The sequence below is a fragment of the Eublepharis macularius genome, chromosome 3 (genome assembly GCF_028583425.1).
Source record: "Eublepharis macularius isolate TG4126 chromosome 3, MPM_Emac_v1.0, whole genome shotgun sequence".
In the NCBI taxonomy this organism is placed as follows: Eukaryota; Metazoa; Chordata; class Lepidosauria; order Squamata; family Eublepharidae; genus Eublepharis; species Eublepharis macularius.
The window spans coordinates 85,847,624-85,866,024 of NC_072792.1; positions in this window are offsets into that span (position 1 = coordinate 85,847,624).

Here is an 18,401-nt window from a genome sequence, read left to right on the forward strand (position 1 = left end):
TCCTGTCGAGTGGGCGGCGTTCGCCAACACCGGACTCGAGCCCGGCTCCGCGTCGTCGGATCCGAGAGACGACCAGGGATCCTTCGCCTGCACAGTCTGCCCGTAGCCAGCGGTATTGGTCGGAGGGGAGTGTCGGATCCGAGCGAGTCGGATCCGAGCGGTCCGTGGCTGCGCGTCACCAACAGGCTACAGGTCTACCAGAGGCCTATCGGTGCCAGTGGAAAGGGGCTCCACCTGGCTTCAGGTCATCGGATCCGGGGCCGTCGTCGTCTAGCCGTCGTGAGTGGTTGGCCCCACCCTTCCCAGGAGACGAAGTGTCAGCTCTTGCGTCTGATGAGGATGACGAGGATGCGGGGTCCGGCTACCGCTCTGAGTCGTTCTCTGAGCCATCTCCGGACGACAATGTCGGCCCATCCACCAGCTCTCCCTTCGAGGACCTGCGGATTTATGCAGACCAAATGGCCCGCATGTCCAAGGCCTTGGAGATTGACGTGTCTTCCGTGGTCCCGAAGACGAAGGACAAGTTGCTGTGCAGAATCTATGGGGAGAACCCGGCTACAGTAGGTTTTCCTATGTTGGAGGGCTTGGAGGAGATCATTGACAAGGTCTGGAAGTCACCATCTGACCTGCCTGCCACGTCCAAACGCATCGAACAGATGTATAAGATCAAACAGGGGACGTGGCAGTCTCTCATCAAGCACCCTCCACCGTCATCCCTGATAGCCGAGGAGATTCAGCACAAGAGGTCGGGGTCCTCCTCCGTCCCACCGGATAAGGAGGGAAAGAAGATGGACGCACTGGGTAGACGTCAGTACTCAGTCGCTGCTTTAGCCCTCCGGATAGCCAACTATCAAACGATTATGGCGGGCTATCAGCTCTACCTATGGGAGAAGCTGGCCAACTATGTCACTGACCTCCCTGCTGACAAGAAGGCGGTGGTGTCGTTGCTGCAGACGGAGGCAGTACGATTATCAAAACAACAGATGAATGCTGGGAGTCATGCGGCTGACACGGCTGCTCGGGGTATGGCGTCAGCGGTGCTTCTGAGGAGGCACTCGTGGTTGCGGTCGACTGCCCTCCCGCAGGAGGTGAGGGCCAAGATTGAACGTCTGCCCTTCGAGGGTGACTCCCTCTTCTCTACCACCACCGACGAGGCGCTTAAAAAGAAGAAGGAGGACCGGCAAACGGCTCGCTCCCTGGGGGTCACTCCGGCGGACAGGTCCACGTTCAAGCCTCGGTACTCGTCGAGGTATAATCCCTATCAGTACCGCAGCAGATACCAACCCCGTCCGTACTATCAGCAGTACCCTACTTCGCAGCGCCAGTATACCCCAGCGCAACACCAGGGCAGGAGGCGTAGGCCATTCAAGCCCCGCTCGTCTCAACCTCCACCCCAGCAGAAAGATCCGCAAGGGGCTGGAAGGCAGTTCTGAAGACCCGGCCCTGCGGCAGCCCTGAACTTTTCGGACAGACTCAGTCCTTTTTTGTCTGAATGGGAGTCAATAACATCTGACTCATGGGTCTTAACGATTGTTGATAAGGGGTACGGGCTGGAATTCACTGAACTGCCGATGTGTACTTCACCGCTGAGTGCGGTGAATAATACCTTGGTTGAGCTGGAGGATGAAATTACGTCCCTCTTGGCTAAGGGTGCTGTGGAAGAGGTGCCATTTGTGGAGTCTGAGAAGGGTTTCTTTTCCCGGTTCTTCCTGGTCCCTAAGAAGGACGGGGGTCTACGTCCCATTTTGGATCTTAGGGGCCTAAATGCCTTTCTAAGGGTCACCAAGTTTAGGATGATCACACTGCCTGCTGTAATTGCCCTTTTGAGGAAGGGGGATTGGTTCGCTGTCCTGGATTTAAAGGACGCGTATTTCCACGTGGGGATCTTGGAGGAGCACAGGAGATTTCTGTGCTTTGTTTACAAGCAGCGGGTATTCCGTTACAAGGTTCTCCCCTTCGGCCTTTCCACAGCCCCACGTGTGTTTACTAAGTGCGTGGCTCCTGTGGTTTCCTTTCTTCGAGAGCGGGGCTGTACCATCTACCCCTATCTCGATGATTGGCTTATAACAGCGGGCTCGGAGGTTAAGCTACTGCAAGATGTGGCATTGGTGCTAGACACTTGCGAACGCTTGGGCCTCCTGGTTAACTTTGAAAAATCTAAGCTGACACCTAGCCGTGTTGTGCCTTATATTGGGGCAGTGTTCGACTCAGTGGAGGCCAAGGCTTTATTGCCTCCGGAGCGGGCACGTTCCTTGAAGAGACTGGTAACCCTGTTTAAACGGAATCGTTATCAGCCAGTGCGCATGATTCAATGCTTGCTAGGGCATATGGCTGCTGCCACCCCGGTGGTCCCTTTTGCGAGGCTGCGGATGCGCCCGCTCCAGAATTGGTTTGTGAGGAGATACAATGCTTTACAGCATCCTCCGACTGCTAAATTCTCTGTTCCCAGAGCCGTTATATCCTCTCTTGACTGGTGGTTGTCGGATATTAATTTGTTTAAAGGGACCCCATTTGGTTTCCATCATCCCGAGTTCTCCGTAACCACGGACGCCTCTCTGCAGGGGTGGGGGGCTTTCTGTGGGGAGCTATGTGTTCAGGATGTGTGGTCTGAGAGAGAAAAGGGTCTCCATATTAATGTGCTTGAACTGAGGGCTGTTCGTTTTGCACTTATGTTGTTCACAGCAATCTTGCAGAACCATCAGGTGCTGGTGCAGACGGACAACACTACCGCTATGTATTACCTGAACCAACAGGGCGGCACGGTGTCCATGATCCTCTGCAGGGAGGCCACGCTCATTTGGGAATGGGCAATCAGGAATGGGGTGACGCTTCGCGCCATTCATGTAGCTGGGTCGGACAATGTGCAGGCAGACACTCTCAGCAGGGTGCACATGCTGAATCACGAGTGGGGGCTCAACGCAAAGTACGTTGGGCCGATCTTTCGGAAATGGGGTCGCCCGAGCATAGACGTGTTTGCGACATCGGCGAACACCGAGGCCGAGGTCTTTTGTTCTCGGGCAGGAAGCGACCCCCTTTCTATTGGGGATGCCTTCCAATTTACTTGGGCCCGGGGACTACATTACATGTTTCCGCCCTTCCCTCTCATACCCAGAGTGCTGTGCAAGGTGGAGAAGGACAACACGGACTGCATCTTAGTGGCTCCGTTCTGGCCACGGCAGCTCTGGTTCCCGAAGCTGCTGGAGATGTCCGGCAGAACTTACGTGGCTCTTCCGCCCCGGAGGGATCTCCTCCTACACGGGGAGCTCTTCCACCACGAGCCCAGGAAACTACACCTGACCGCTTGGCGGATTCGGCCCCGTCCCTAGGCTTCTCTGAGCCCGTCAGGAAGGTCCTACTGAACGCTAGGAAGCCCTCCACACGGCGTGCCTACAAGGCGAAGTGGAGTAGGTTTGAGGCTTGGGCCGCCTCTAGGAAGGTGGCGCCTCTGGATAGCCCCTTGGGGATGGTCTTGGATTATCTTTGCGAGCTGAAGGACCAGGGCCTTAGTGTAGCATCTCTGAAGGTGCACCTTGCGGCCATCTCTGCGTTCCATGATCGGGTGGATGGCTGCACGGTTTTCTCTCACCAGAAGTCCCGCCAGTTTTTGAAGGGGATGCTTAATCTTTACCCGCCTGTGTCACCCCCTGTGCCCCAGTGGTCTCTCTCCCTGGTCCTGGCTAGGTTGATATTGCCCCCTTTTGAGCCTTTGGCTACGTGCCCTCTGGACTTGCTCTCCTACAAGGTGGCATTCCTCGTGGCGATCACTTCTGCCAGACGGGTCAGCGAACTGGCTGCTCTTAGGGCAGACCCCCCGTTCCTTCGCTTTCATGCGAATAAGGTGGTCTTGCGACCGTGTCTTTCGTTCCTGCCCAAGGTGGTGTCAACCTTCCACCTTTCACAAGAGATTTCTCTGCCTGTATTTTTCCCTGAAGCTTCTACTAAGGGGGAAAAGGCCCTCCACAGTTTAGATCTGCGGAGGGCTTTGGCTTTTTATTTGGAAAGGACAAGGGTGTTCAGGAACAGTCCCTACCTTTTTGTGTGTTTCGGGGCGAAGGACAAGGGCCGCAGGGCGTCTGCACAGACGGTGTCACGTTGGATTGTGACAGCCATTGTGAAGGCCTACGCCACGGCTAAGGTGGACTGTCCTTTGGGTGTCAGGGCTCACTCCACACGGTCCCAGGCGGCATCTTCGGCACTGCTCAAGGGTATACCTTTAGCTAATATTTGCAGGGCTGCAACTTGGTCGTCCGCCAATACCTTTGTACGGCATTACGCTGTGGATGTAAATGCCAATGAGGATGTAGCTGTTGCTAGGGCCGTCCTCCATTCCTTGTTTCCCTAGGAGTATGCTGGTTAATATGCTCCAATGGGGAGGTGGAGGCACTGTATATGGTGTATATTATATATAAATATATTTATACTTGCTGGATGTTGTGGGGTTGGTATGTTTTCTTTTGCCACATATGTGTATGTGTATATATGTTGTCTTGTTTCTTTCTTGTTGTATAATAAAATTGAGTTGGATTTCACCCCACCTTCCTTATTGTGTGAAGCTTGGTACTCTCCCATGTGTGGAGGCACAGAAGAACGAAGATGAAGACAGGGTTAACATACCTGTAACTTATGTTCATCGAGTTCTTCTGTGCCGACACACAACCCTCCCTCCTACCCCGCTGTGAACTCCAACGCAGATTGCTGTGCTATGGCTGGGCTATGGCTCTAGTCTTATCGGGGCTATGGCTCTGTGTATTGGATGAGCGGCGGCAAGGGAGAACTGAGGGAAGGGGCCGTTGGCCGCTGGAGGAGCATGTGACCGTTTGGGCGGGAAACGGTCGCTGAGGCGCGCGGCAAACGGCCCCTTCGGAGCTGGGAAAGCGATAAAAAAATCTTCCGGCGGCTGGCCTGCGTGTGCGCAGTACCCATGTGTGTCGGCACAGAAGAACTCGATGAACATAAGTTACAGGTATGTTAACCCTGTCTTTGTGGGGAAGTCCTGTACAAGGGCCTGGAGGTCTGGCTTCTGGGCTTCCAAGAGTCCATCATCCATTATTGGGTCTCCTCAATGTGTTCCATATGGAGTCTAGGGAAGGGTCCCGTTTTCCGGCTCTGACGGGTCCTCTGCTAGCTGACAGACGGTGGGGTCCTGCTCTCGCCAGACTTTAATGTCATTGACATGCAGCCACTTATCGTTGCAGGGGCTTGGCCTGCACCAGACCAGGTACAATAAAGGCCCTAGTATATGGGAGATAGGGAACAGTCCTTGCCAAGAGTTCTTGGATTGTCTGGTCCCAAGGACCCTGCGCCAAACTAGCACCTGGTCTCCCACTTGGAAAGTCCACAACCACATGCTTCAATCATCTCTCTCTTTTTGACTGGCTTGTGCTGCTGTGAGGTGCTGTCGGGCCGACACACAGGCCGTCTCCAGCTGTTCTTTCAAGTGCTGCACAAACTCTGGAGTGGGGAGGTCCAGAGTCTTCGGTCCACTGGCCCAGTGGCCTTCCATCACATCTAGGATTCCCCAAGGCCATCTCCCATAGATCAATTCAAATGGTGTGAACCCTGTGGAAACTTGGGGGGAATCCCTTACAGCAAACAGAAGTGGATCTACATACAAATCCCATAGGCTGAGTCAGTCCCACGCCAGTTTTTGGAGCATGGCCTTGAGCATCTGATTAAACTTCTCGACCAGGCCGTCTGTCTGAGGGTGGTATATCACAGTGAATATCTGCTAGATGCCAAGGGTCTGGCAGAGCTGCTGTGTGACAGAAGTCAAGAATTACATGCCACAGTCTGTTATAATCTCTTTGGGCAGCTCCACTTGGGCAAAAAACTGGATGATGGCTTTTGTTACCTCTGGGGTACTGGGAAGCATTCTCCATTATCACCAACAGGTACCAGTAACCCCACACTATCTGAGGTAAGGATCTAATGAAATCCATAGCCAACCACTCAAAGAGTGTATGGATTATTGGTAGTGGGATGAGGGAGGCCCTGCATGTGGGGCAGTTCTTGGAAAAATGTTTTACATCTTGAACCACGGTTGGCCAAAAGAACTGGGGTAACACCCAGGCTAGGGTCTTGGGGGCCCCTTGGTGTCTGGCTCACGTGTGATTGTGTGCAAAGATCAGGACCTGGTCACAGAACCCTTGTGGTTCCAGGAGCTGGCATGTCTCTGTGCCGCGAGTTTATGTGAGACTGTACGAAGTACCTCCCTCCTTTATCACCCAGGGATACTGGCCAGCCCTCTGCCCATCCTGGATCTCCCCCTCAGTCACTGCTATGGTGTCTCACAAGAGCTCCAAAGATGCATCTGATTCTTGGGTGGTGGTGAAGGCGGGGTCAGTGGTCCAAGCTTCCAGGTGGCTGGTGGGGTCCTGGTCAAGCAACCCCAGATCCTCTCATCCCTCAGCAGGTAGGGCTTCTTTGGGCGCCGTCACCGCTCTCAGGTGTTGGGAGAAGTCCAGGATATCTCGGCCCAGCAAGACCGGATAGGGTAAGGGCTGGGACCCTCACTAATTCAATCTCCCAGCTGCCACCTTGGTAGCACATGGGCACCCTGACCACAGGGTATTCTTTAGAGTGTCTGTGGAAGCACGCCACATTCGCCTTGTAGACGACTGGTAGGTTTAGGGGTAGCAGTCGGGTTCAGATCATCAAGACCGAGTTGCCACTACTAGTAGGGCAGAGAGCGGCCTCCCACCCACCTCCACCACGAGCAACAATGGGGTGGTCGTAGGAGTTGGACCGCCAGGGGTAGGGCTTTGTCCCAGCTGGCATTGCACTCCATTAACAGGCATTCCCTGATGAAGTGGCCCCTCTGCCCACACTTGAAGCATGGTCCTCGTTCCTTATTGTCTTTACTGGCCCCTGAAGATGCCTCTCGGGGACCGGTTGGTGGGGGCACACGAGATGAGGGCTCTTTCCGAGGCTTCTGGCCCAACTTGAGGAGTTGCTCCAAGACCCCTAGGTCTGCGATCCTCTTCCCCTCTCCTGTCTTGGGCTTCAACCAGTGATTTTTTTTTTTTAAAAAAAAACAGTGATAGGCTGTATCCTTCAGCTGGGTCACAAGGGCCCGAGGACAATCAACACATCGGTGGGGGATAGCTCTGAACTTTGGCCTGTTGGTGTTGGGTGTTAATTCATTTTGGTCAAGGATGGCTGCCTTCAGCTTTTGATAATTCACTCCCTCTTCTTTAGAGGAGGGCTTTCAGGGTGGCTTGGGCTTCCCTGGTAAGATAGAGGCCTATGATGAAAGCCCATTGAGCTGGAGGCCGTTAGCCAGCTTCTGCACTTCATTCAAAGGTCTCCAAATAGGCATCGATGTCATCCTCTGGCCCTAAGTTGGTTAGCTGGAAGGGGACCCACTGATTCAGCCCACTCCCCCTTGGCGGTGGTGGCGATGGCCGATCACGGAGTGGGTGCAGGGGCGCCGTCGGAGTGAGGAGGGACCCGTGGAAGACCGGGTGGATCTGAAGGGTCGGGGGTAACTCGAGGTGGAATGCCACTGGGTTGACCTGCACCACTATCCGGTACGGCCCAATGAACCGATGGTCCAGTTTTCGGGAAGGGCGTTGGGACCAGATGTGCTTGGTTGATAGCCATACCATGTCACCTACTGCGAGAACCTCTCCCTGATGGTCTTGGTCCACGGTGACCTTATAGGCCTGTTTGGCTTGGTCCAGTTGCTCTCGTAGTACCTGGTGTAGAGCTTGGAGTTCCTGTATGAAGGCATCCGCCACCGGGACTGCGGACTCTGGAGCAGTTTGAGGGAAAAACCGGGGGTGGTGTACGTAGATGGCCAGGAAAGGAGTCTGCCGGGTCAAGGAGTGGACGGAGTTGTTGTACGCGAACTCTGCCAGGGGTAGGAGGCTGGCCGAGTTGTCCTGCTGGTAGTTGGTATAGCAATGCAGGTACTGTTCCAACGTGGCATTTGTTCGCTCCGTTTGCCCGTCAGACTGTGGATGGTGCGAGGAGGACAGTTGGACGCGGGTGCCCAGGAGGGTCTGGAGAGCTTACCAGAAATGGGAGGTGAACTGTACTCCTCGATCTGAGATCAGGTGCTGCAGGATTCCATGTAAGCGGAACACATGGTGCAAGTACAGGCGGGCGACTTCCGTGGCTGTTGGTGGTGCGGGACAAGGGACGAAATGTGCCATCTTGGTGAGGAGATCCACTATGACCACGATGCAGGTATGCCCCTGCGACAGGGGAAGGTCGGTGACGAAGTCTAAGGAAATCGACTCCCGGGGTCTTGTTGGGGTTGGCAGGGGCTGCAACAGACAGGCTGGTTTCCCAGGCACATCCTTGGCGCGGTGGCACACCTCGCAGGACTGGACATACCGGGCTACATCACTCTATACCCACAGCAGCAGAATTCCCGGGAGAGGAGGTGTAGGATCTTATAGCACCCAAAGTGTCCCGCAGCAGGAGTGTCATGAACCAACTGCAGCACCTCCCAACGCAGGGGCCTGGGGGGCACATAAATCCAGTCATTGTGGGTGAGGAGGTCTTGCTGGAGTCGGTATCCGGGTGGGTCTGTCTGGGTCGGGTCGCGCAGATGCTGGGTGATGCGTTGGGCCCAAGGGTCCTCCTGCTGGGTTTGCTGGATTTGGAGTCGCAGAGGCAGGCTCGTCGGTCGTGGCAAAGACCTCAGGTGCGAGAATGGTGGAGACTATGGGGACCTTCCCCTCTGGTCCGGCGAATTCTGGTTTCCGGGACAGGGCATCCGCCTACTTGTTTTGGGCACCAGGGATGTAGCGGATGGTGAACTGAAACTGGGCAAAAAATAGGGCCCACCGGACCTGTGGTTGGTTTAGGTTCTGGGCAGTCTGCAGGTGCTCCAGGTTGCGGTGGTCCGAGTGCACCAGGGTGGGATGCTGTGCCCCTTCCAGATGATGCCTCCAGGTCTCAAAGGCAGCCTTGATGGTCAGCCATTCTCTCTCCCAGATGGTATACTTCCGTTCAGCAGGTGTGAGTTGGCGCGAGTAGTACGCACAGGGGCGTAGCGGGCCCTCGGGTGAGTCCTGCTGTGCCAGGATGGCCCCTAGTCCGGTGTCGGAGGCGTCCACTTCGACGACAAAAGGTCAGGATGTGTCCGGGTAGCATAGGACAGGGCCGGTAGCAAAGCGGTGCTTCAGGGCTTGGAAGGCCTGCTGGGCTGCCGGGGTCCAAGTGAAGGGGACTCGGGGTCTCACGAGCTGGGTCAGCGGTACCGCCAGTTCAGCAAACTTGGGGATGAATTGCCTGTAATAGTTTGTGAACCCCAGGAACCGCTGGATGTCCTTCCGATTCCTGAGGGCCTGCCAGGAGAGCACGGCCTCGACCTTGGCTGGATCCATCCGGAGGCCTTGGGCAGAGACACGGTGTCCCAGGAATTCCACCTCGTCCCAGTCGAACTCGCACTTCTCGAGTTTGGCGTACAGTCCGTGTTGTCTCAGCTGGCGGAGCATGCTCTGGACGTGGTCGGGGTGTTTAGCCGGGTCCTGAGAGAACACCAGGATGTCTTCAAGGTACACGATGACGTAGTGGTTCAGTAGGTCACGGAACGCGCCATTTATGTACCTCTGGAAGACTGAGGGCGCATTACTTAGCCCGAACGGCATCACGAGGTATTTGAATTGGCCGTAGCGGATCCCGAAGGCCGTCTTCCATTCGTCCCCCACGCAAATCCAGATCAGCTTGTAAGCCCCGCACAGGTCAAGCTTGGTGAAGCGGGTTGCTCCCCAGAGCCGATCCAGAAGCTCTGGGATCAGGAGTAGCGGGTAGCGGTCCTGGATCATGATCTGGTTCAGGGCCCAATAGTCATGGCACAGTCTGAGCTCCCCTCCCTTCTTCGTCACGAACAGGACTGGTGCTGACGTGGGAGAGGTGGAGGGCCGGATGAACCCCCGCTGCTGGTTCTTCACCAGGAATTCCTGGAGAGCCAGGCGCTCTGGCTTGGTTAGGGAGTAGAGGCAGGCTGTCGGCAGGGGCTTGTCAGGCTGCAGATTGATCGCACAGTCATACGGCCAGTGAAGCAGCAGCTGGTCCACCCCCTTCTCCACAAACACGTCTGCAAACCCGGCATAGTGGAGCCTGTAGCACAGTTCCCTGGGGGCTGGCATGGGCACTGGTGAGCAGCTTCCAGGAGGGGTCTGGCTTCCTGGTGGGGAACTGGACTACCTGGTGCTTCCAGCCGATGAGTGGGTTGGTGCTCGTGAGCCAGGTCAGGCCCAGCACGACGGAGAAGTGCGGCATGCGGACCACATTGAACTGGACTTGGTTCCGGTGACCTTCTGCAACTATCTCTACCGGCTCTGTCTCATGGGTTACTGGACCGGACTTCAGCAGGTGCCCATCGATGGCTTCCACCAAGGCAGCGACTGGCTTCTCACGCAGAAGGATGTGGTGCTGGGAGGCGGGCGGAGGTGGCGGCATTGTCTGAGCTTGTTGCTGCAGCTGTTGTTGAAGCAGGGTCAGAGCATTGCTCAGTTGGTTTACCGTCTGCTGCAGCGTTTGGTTTTGTGCTACTAGCGCAGCAGCGGTTGCTGCATCCATGCCGCCTGTTGTTGCGTCAGTGGGAGCAACGTGTCACAGTCAGGGCTGGGGTTCCCGCTTGGGAGGGCACTGGGCTGAGCAGGAGGCAGAAAGCAAGAGTCCAAAACACACCAGGGTCAAGAGCCAGGGAGTCTGTCTGTTAGGGGAGCAAGCAGAGGAGGGTCAGAAAGCTGTGCCGAGGTCTGAAAGCCGAGTCGTCAGTTCCACGCAGACAGGCAAGAGGTGGTCGAGGACGAAGCCGAGGTCAGGACACAGGAGGTCTATCCAAGCGAGGGCAGGGTACAAGGCAGGGGTGACGCTTCCAGGAGCTGAGCTGCTGGGCGCAAGGAGTGGTGAACGACGTTGCTCCCACACTGGGTTCTGCCCAGCGTCTCTGTCATGGCCCAGTCTGAGAGTGAGGTCTCCTCTGGAGGAGAGGAGCCTCATGTGGCCAGCCAGGACTTCTCAGGAGAAGAAGAGGTCTGTAGCCAGCCCTAGCCCTGACTCAGGAGAAGCCGGCAATCAGGAGCAGCAGCTGCTGGCTGATCAAAGCTCACAGCCAGCAGCTGAGACACCAGCACCCTCTAGCCCCAATACCACAGGGGAAGCCCAGCCAGGGGCTTCCCCCCCCCAGGTTCACCCACGCCTAGAGAACGCAGCAGACAGCGCAAGAGAGTGGAACTGCAGGAGAGACGGCACAGTGCTCGTCTCCTGAGCCGACGCCAGCTGCTGGAGAGCGACGATGAGTAGCATCAGGATGGAGCCCCAGCAGCTGGCTGAAAACGACTGCCAGGCGTGGAAGCAATGTGTCAATTACCTGCAACCACTTCCTGTTACCTTATGTCTTGCTCTTGCCTGCACCTTGCCTTGATACCCTCGTGCTCTGACCTACGGACTGGACTCGGCTTGGCTTTTTGGATCTTGGACACACCCCTGGCTTTTACCTTGGGCTCTAACTATGGACTGGACTTGGCTTGTGACTCTTGAACACTCCTTGGCTTCGTGTTAGTACCTGGGCTACCAGCTTGGGCGGGCGGGCTCAGCCCATGACAGACGCTTCCACCCAACTCCCTGGCATGGACACGGCAACGTCCACCCTGGGGAGCCTGGCAATGCTGCAGGACCAGGTACAGCAATTAACCCAAGCACTGCTGACTTTGCAGCAGCAGATTGCTACTCTCTTTGCTGCCCCTGCTGCACCTCTGCCTGCAAAATGCCCAGTGAAGCCTCCTGACAGCTTTTCACGCCCAGTGCCAGCTATATATTGAACTCCGGGCCAGAGACTTTCCCACAGATAAAATCAAAGTTCGCTTCATCCTCAGCCTGTTAAAGGGGCAGGCAGCCAGATGGGTCACGCCCTTGTTATTGGCCAAATCCCCTCTGCTGGGGGATATTGCAAGCTTTGTGGCTCACGTTACCGCTGCCTTTGCAAACCCCCTGAAAGCTGTCAAAGCAAACCAGAAAATATGCGCCCTCACCCAGTGAGACGGGACTGTGGCCCAATATACCACTGAATTCCAGTTCCTGGCTCAGGATTTGGACTGGAACGAAGCAGCCTTAGTCGACCAGTACCTGGAAGGGCTGTCTGATGCAGTATTGGATGAAGTGGCCCGATCTGAACGACCAGGAGAACTGCAAGTGCTCATTCTCCTATGCCTCCGTATTGATGGACGACTGGAGAGCCGGCGACAAGCATGTGCACAAAGCCAGCCGCCTCCACCCCAGACCTCGCCTGAAAGGACAGCTGAACCCGTACAATTGAACGCGCCTTCTACCTGCCTGCTTCCAGAGGAAAAGGCGAGGCGTCACGCCCACAACCTCTGCTGGTACTGTCGTGGGGTGGGCCATTTCACCGATGGCTGGCCTGCCAAAAGGACCCGAGCTATAGGCCAGGAGCAGACTCCCACTAAACAACTTGTGGGGACGGCCAATGCCTCCAGTGTTCCTCCTGAACCTTTCCTGGTGCCAGTAAATCTGTGCCTGCCTGATGGTCAATGGCTATTTGTGTACGCCCTGATAGACTCAGGGGCATCCCGCTGCTTCATGGATGCCACGTTTGCTGCACAGCACCAAATTCCCTTGCGGGCAAAGAAGACCCCCACCGTAGTTGAGGCCATTGATGGTCGGCCGCTGCGTTCTGGGCCAGTGGTCAAGGAGGTCCAGGACCTCCTCTTGCAGATCCAGCAGCACTGTGAGCGGCTTTGCTTTGACGTGGTAGGTATCCCTCAATTCCCGCTGGTCTTGGGACTTTCCTGGCTTTGCCACCATGACCCAGTGATTTGGTGGGGCCAGTTGGACCTCCGCTTCCGGGACCCGTGCCCACACGAAAATCAGTGCCCAGGTCCCATTGCAGCTGCTGCACAGGAGGCCTCTGCGCTGCCGGAGGGATACATGGATTTTGAAGATGTGTTTGAGGAAAAAGGAGCAGACCAACTCCCCCTTCATCGGCCATACGATTGCACCATTGACTTGATTCCCGGCGCCCCTCTGCCAGTGGGATGCCTGTACTCGTTATCAGAGCCCGAGTTGGTTGCACTCCAGGACTTTCTCACAACCAATCTGTGGCGAGGGTTCATCCGCCCTTCTACCTCACCGACCTCTGCCCCAGTCCTCGTCGTCAAGAAGAAAAGTGGAGAACTCCGGCTGTGCAATGATTACCGGGCCCTAAACAAGATCTCTGTTTGCGACCGGTACCCGCTGCCTCTGATCTCCGACGTCTTGGAGCAAGTCAAGGGAGCCCAGATCTACACCAAGCTGGATCTTCAGGGAGCCTACAACCTGGCGCGTATCCAAGAAGGCAATGAATGGAAAACCGCCTTCAGTACCAGATATGGACAATACAAGTACCCGGTAATGCCCTTTGGCCTGACTAACGCGCCAGCGGTATTCCAGAGATTGATGAATGACATATTTCGTGACCTCCTAGATCAATTCGTCATCATTTATTTGGATGATATATTAATTTATTCCCAAGACCCATCTCAACACATCCGGCACGTGCGCATGGTGCTGCAAAGACTCTGACAGCATGGCCTGTTCGCCAAGCTGGAAAAATGTGCGTTCCACCTGCCTACCATAGAATTCCTTGGCCATGTGATTTCCCCCAGGGGAATCCAAACAGACCCAGCTAAGGTCAAGGCAGTACAGACCTGGCAAGCCCCCCGTTCTCGGAAGGATGTGCAGTGGTTTCTGGGGTTTGCCAACTACTACCGGTAATTCATTCCCCAGTTTGCTTCCATAGCCATCCCTCTCACTCGACTTCTCCGGCCTCGAGACCCTTTCTGTTGGACACCGGAAGCCAGTGAGGCATTCCAGACCTTGAAGGCACGCTTCGTCACACAACCGGTACTGCGATACCCAGATCCCCAGCTACCTTTCATAGTCGAGTCAGATGCCTCCAGCACCGCCAGATATTTAATATTGCTAGTGTTTGCTTAGGATAAGTTACCCCATCCCTGACGTTGTATCAAATCCCTCAATAAACCTCATAGTTGGTTTTAAACCTTTCAGTCTGGTCTCCATCAACCTTTTTCTGCTGAACAGCCACCTCTTTAGGTAAAAGATCTGTTTTCCATTCCCTGCACAAACCGCAATCTGATTCCCCGTGTCAACTTCAATGTATGTTCACAGGTCTGTGAAGGTGTTGTAGCTATTACTGGTAGCCTATTATCAATATATCTAATTTTCAACCTGGCCAAATCTGAGGATATTTAAATCTAGATACTGGAACTGTAAATAGATGGGACAGATCTTCCAACAAACCTGAAAAATGCCCCAGGTTTGCAGAAAAATCTGAAATCTAAAAAAAAACCATGCCATTTTTTTAAAAAACAATAAAAGGTGCACCTGTATCTTTAGGAAACATACCCTCAGTGGCCATCGACAGGCAACCACATTTTTGCCAGCATTCTAACCTTATTTTTGCAAGCAGGCCTTTTCCAAGACTGCTTTAGAGTTTGAGAGAGCACTAATCAGGGCCAGGCCTGGCTACAACCACTAGGCAACTTGCTAGAATGACTGCTTGATAAAGCTGAACAGCAGCCTTCCCATGGAAGCCAGCATTGTGTAGTGGTTAGAGTTTCAGACTAGGATTTGATGCCCTTAGGCTAGTCACACTCTTAGCGTAGCCCACCTCACAAGGCTGGCATGAAAACAAAACAGAAAAGAATGATGTAAGCTGCTTTGGGTTTCTATTTTTCAGAAAGATGGGTTATAAATGTAGTAAATAAGTAATAAATATATCTGAAGATCTGAGGCAGATACAAGTTTCATTTGTTCGTTGGTGGGTAGGAATGAGAGGAAGCAGGAAAAAGTGAGAATATTAGGGTTGGCAGGTGGAGGGAAATAGTAGTGAGGAAGGGGAAAATGAGATGCCCCCAGTAGTTGTTGTGGGTCTGAAATGTAAAAAACTTTGAGTTAAAAAACCCCTCCAATGATAGAAGTGGCATCTGTAGCTTCAAGAAACAAAAGCTGTCAGTGGCTGTTACTAGTCAACCACAACAGTATTGCCAGCCATCAAGCCTTGGTTTCTGTCAGTAAAAGAATAGCAAAGCTATTTTAGCCTTTGTGAGATGACTTGTCATGGCCAGCCCTGGCAGCAACCTCCATAGCAACTTGATACCATGCAACTCATATGACTCAGCCAGGTCTGGCTGTTTGCTACTGCTCAACAGCTTCCACCGCACAAAAGCCAGTGTGATGTACTGGTTAGTTTCAGACTAAGGGAGATCCAAGTTTTAACTCCTGTTCTGCTATAAAAGCTCACTGGGTTATCTTGGGCCAGTCCCACACTTTCAGCCTAACCTAGCTCACAGAGTTGTGAAGATAAAATGGAGGTGAATGATGTAAGCTGCTTTGAGTCCCATTGTGAAGAAAGGCAGGGTATAAATAAATAAATAAAATATATAGCTGAAGATGGAAGGCCAGATAAAAGGTAAGTTGGTTGGTGAGTAGGAAGAAGGAAGCAGGATGAGGGGATATGTGGGCTACCAGGAGGAAAGAGGAAATAGCATGGGGAGGGGGATACAGGGGGAAATAAGGTACCCCCTGCAAGTCTCTGCAGGTTCTCCCCTGTACAACTGGGCCCAGCCTGACCAGCACTGCACAACTCAATGAGGGTTTTACCAAGGAAAGGTTGCCAGGGGAGGAAAGAGAAAGCTGAAGACAAGAGGCACATAAATGTAGGTTTGCTTATAGACAGGAAGGAGAGAAGAAAGCATGGAAAAGGGAGACGCTACGGGCACTATCAGCGAAAAGGAAGAACAGTGGGGAAGAAGAAAAATTAGATTCCCCAACAAATCCTTGTGGATCCTCAAGTTGTATTTTTGATCCTGGCTCTTCCACAGTTCTGTACAGACATTGAAAAGCATGCACACAGTGTGCACATAGAGGGGAGTGCATCCATTTGCCCCACCCTGACATCTTCAGCTTAATGTTAATATCTGCAGCAAGTCCTACATATAAGCTCTTCCACATTATCAAGAATATTGCTGCAATAAAAGAAGTAACAGGCTACAAAATCCCTCTTGATCCAGAAATTTTATTTCTAGACAAATGGAACACAACTGATATCCCTCAAATGAGAAGAGAACTGATTAACATCCTTTTTGTAGGTGCCAAAAGCTTAATAGCTTCAAACTGGAAAACACTTAAAACACCTTCAATAGATGATTGGCTGGAAAAAATATGGAACTATTATATACAAGATAAAATATATTATAGAATATATCAAGCAGATCACTACCCGAAATAAACTGATTTTACAGCAAAATGGTTACCATTTCTTGACTATATGACAAAAAAACTGGGCAACCGCCTAAAAACTTATTTTTTATCACTTTAGATCAATAAAATAAAAACAATTTGGTAATAAAATAGAGTTAATTGTGTCAGTTTATTTGACTATTGTATAGTTATATACAAAATATGTACAGAATTTATAAGTATTTATATAGTTAATGTATACTTACTGTTATCTGCTAGTTATGTACAATGATTTTGCATTAATAAAAACTTTTCAAAAAAAATATTGCTGCAGATTTTCTGATAACATGGAAGAGCCTGTGCATGTACAGAAAGGGTACATGGCAGACATTTGGCAGTTTGAGGTCAGCAGTGATGATCCTGTTCCTCTTTTAACATGTACATAGGGCATGAAGCCATGAAGTCTGTGTCAAAATTTGCTCAATGAAATACAAACATAAAACACATCAGAATTGCAGATGGCAAACGTTCTATGACGAACTACTACTATGACGAAGATAATTGCACATGAGGCTGTTGTAACTCATAATTTGTTACTCAGTATTTGATCCAGAGTTTGATACTAGTAACAATGTTCTGAATAATATTCAGAAGCAAATTAGAAAGCAGGAGATATCTTTAAATCATTAGAATTTTCAGGAAGTGAATGTATTTATTCAATTAAAACCCACTTTTCTACCTAATGGAGACGCAAAGCAGTTTACATTTATCTCCTTTCCTTCACTTTATCCTCATAATTGCCCTGTGAGGTAGCTTAGGCTGAGAGTGTGTGACTGGCTCAAGATCACCCAATAAGTTTCTATGGAAGAGTAGAGATTCAAATGAGAGATCTCCCAGATCCTAGTCCAACATTCTAACCACTACACTACACTTGGTCACATTAGGATCTAGCACTGAACTTAAAGTAATCATGGATAGTGCTTCTATGGAACTTTTTTCTCTATGTAACATATAAGTGAAAAAATTCAGAGCATGACTATATAATTAAAATTTAGAATGTTGCAGATGATACAAGGTCAACTTTAAATTATGCTCAAATCAAGTCTTTCCTTTCCAAGAGCAGACATAATTCCCCTGGTCATATACCTATTTATCTAGTTCAGTGGTTCTCAATCCCCTTTCCTACAGAACACTTGGAAGGAGGCACAAAATCCCAGTGAGGACCACGATCCTGAAGCAGATGGAGCTTCTCTTATGTTATAACATAACATGGGTTGTCCCCTCTACCAAAGGAGGCAATGTGCACATAATTTTGTTTATGGATCTATGTATGATCTGCTGCAGAAAACCAAGAATGCATCTTGGTGGCCCAAAACAAGGGCAGGGTGGATTGGAATAAAGTACATCAAGCTAACAGTGCTTCTAAGCCCATTGATTTCAATGGGCTTAAACTGGAGTAACTCTGTTTAGGATTGCACTGTAAGAATATGAACCTACTGAAGGGAAACTGCTATTCCAGTGTCATGCGGGATAGCTAAGAGAATTTACATAGTCTCAAGGCCCACTTACTGTTATCATTTTATAGTTTACGCAAAATGGAATTGCTAAGGACAGTATTTTTATGATGGTGGGATGTTGTGTTGCTATATATTTGATATATATTTGATGGTGGATCGATATGTTCATTTTATCTGTTGTGATTTTAAGGGTTTTTTCAGAAAGGATTAGAAATTCTATAAAATCATAATAGAAACATTGTACAATAAATGTAAAAAGGTAGTCTAGAATACACATTTAAAGGAAAGCAAGGCTCATTAATGAGCCCTGTGCATTGCAGGAAAAATTAACAGGTATACTACAATACTTTAGACTCACAAAATTTTATTCCAGCAGAAGTCAATGTGGACTGGAGCCAGCTTGTTCAGACACTGGCCATTTCCACACACACTGAATAATGCACTTTCAAAATCCTTTAGATGTGGATTTTTTGTTCCACACATGGAAAATCAGTTTCAAATGTTCACTAAAGAGTATTGAAAGTGGATTATCCAACGTGTGTGGAAGCAGCCATTGAGTGAATACCCACTTCCCATTCCTTTTATTTAAGAGGTTTGGAAAAACAAAATGACAGCATCAAGAATCCTTGAAATGCAGTGAGCAATACAATATGTAAGGTGCAAATA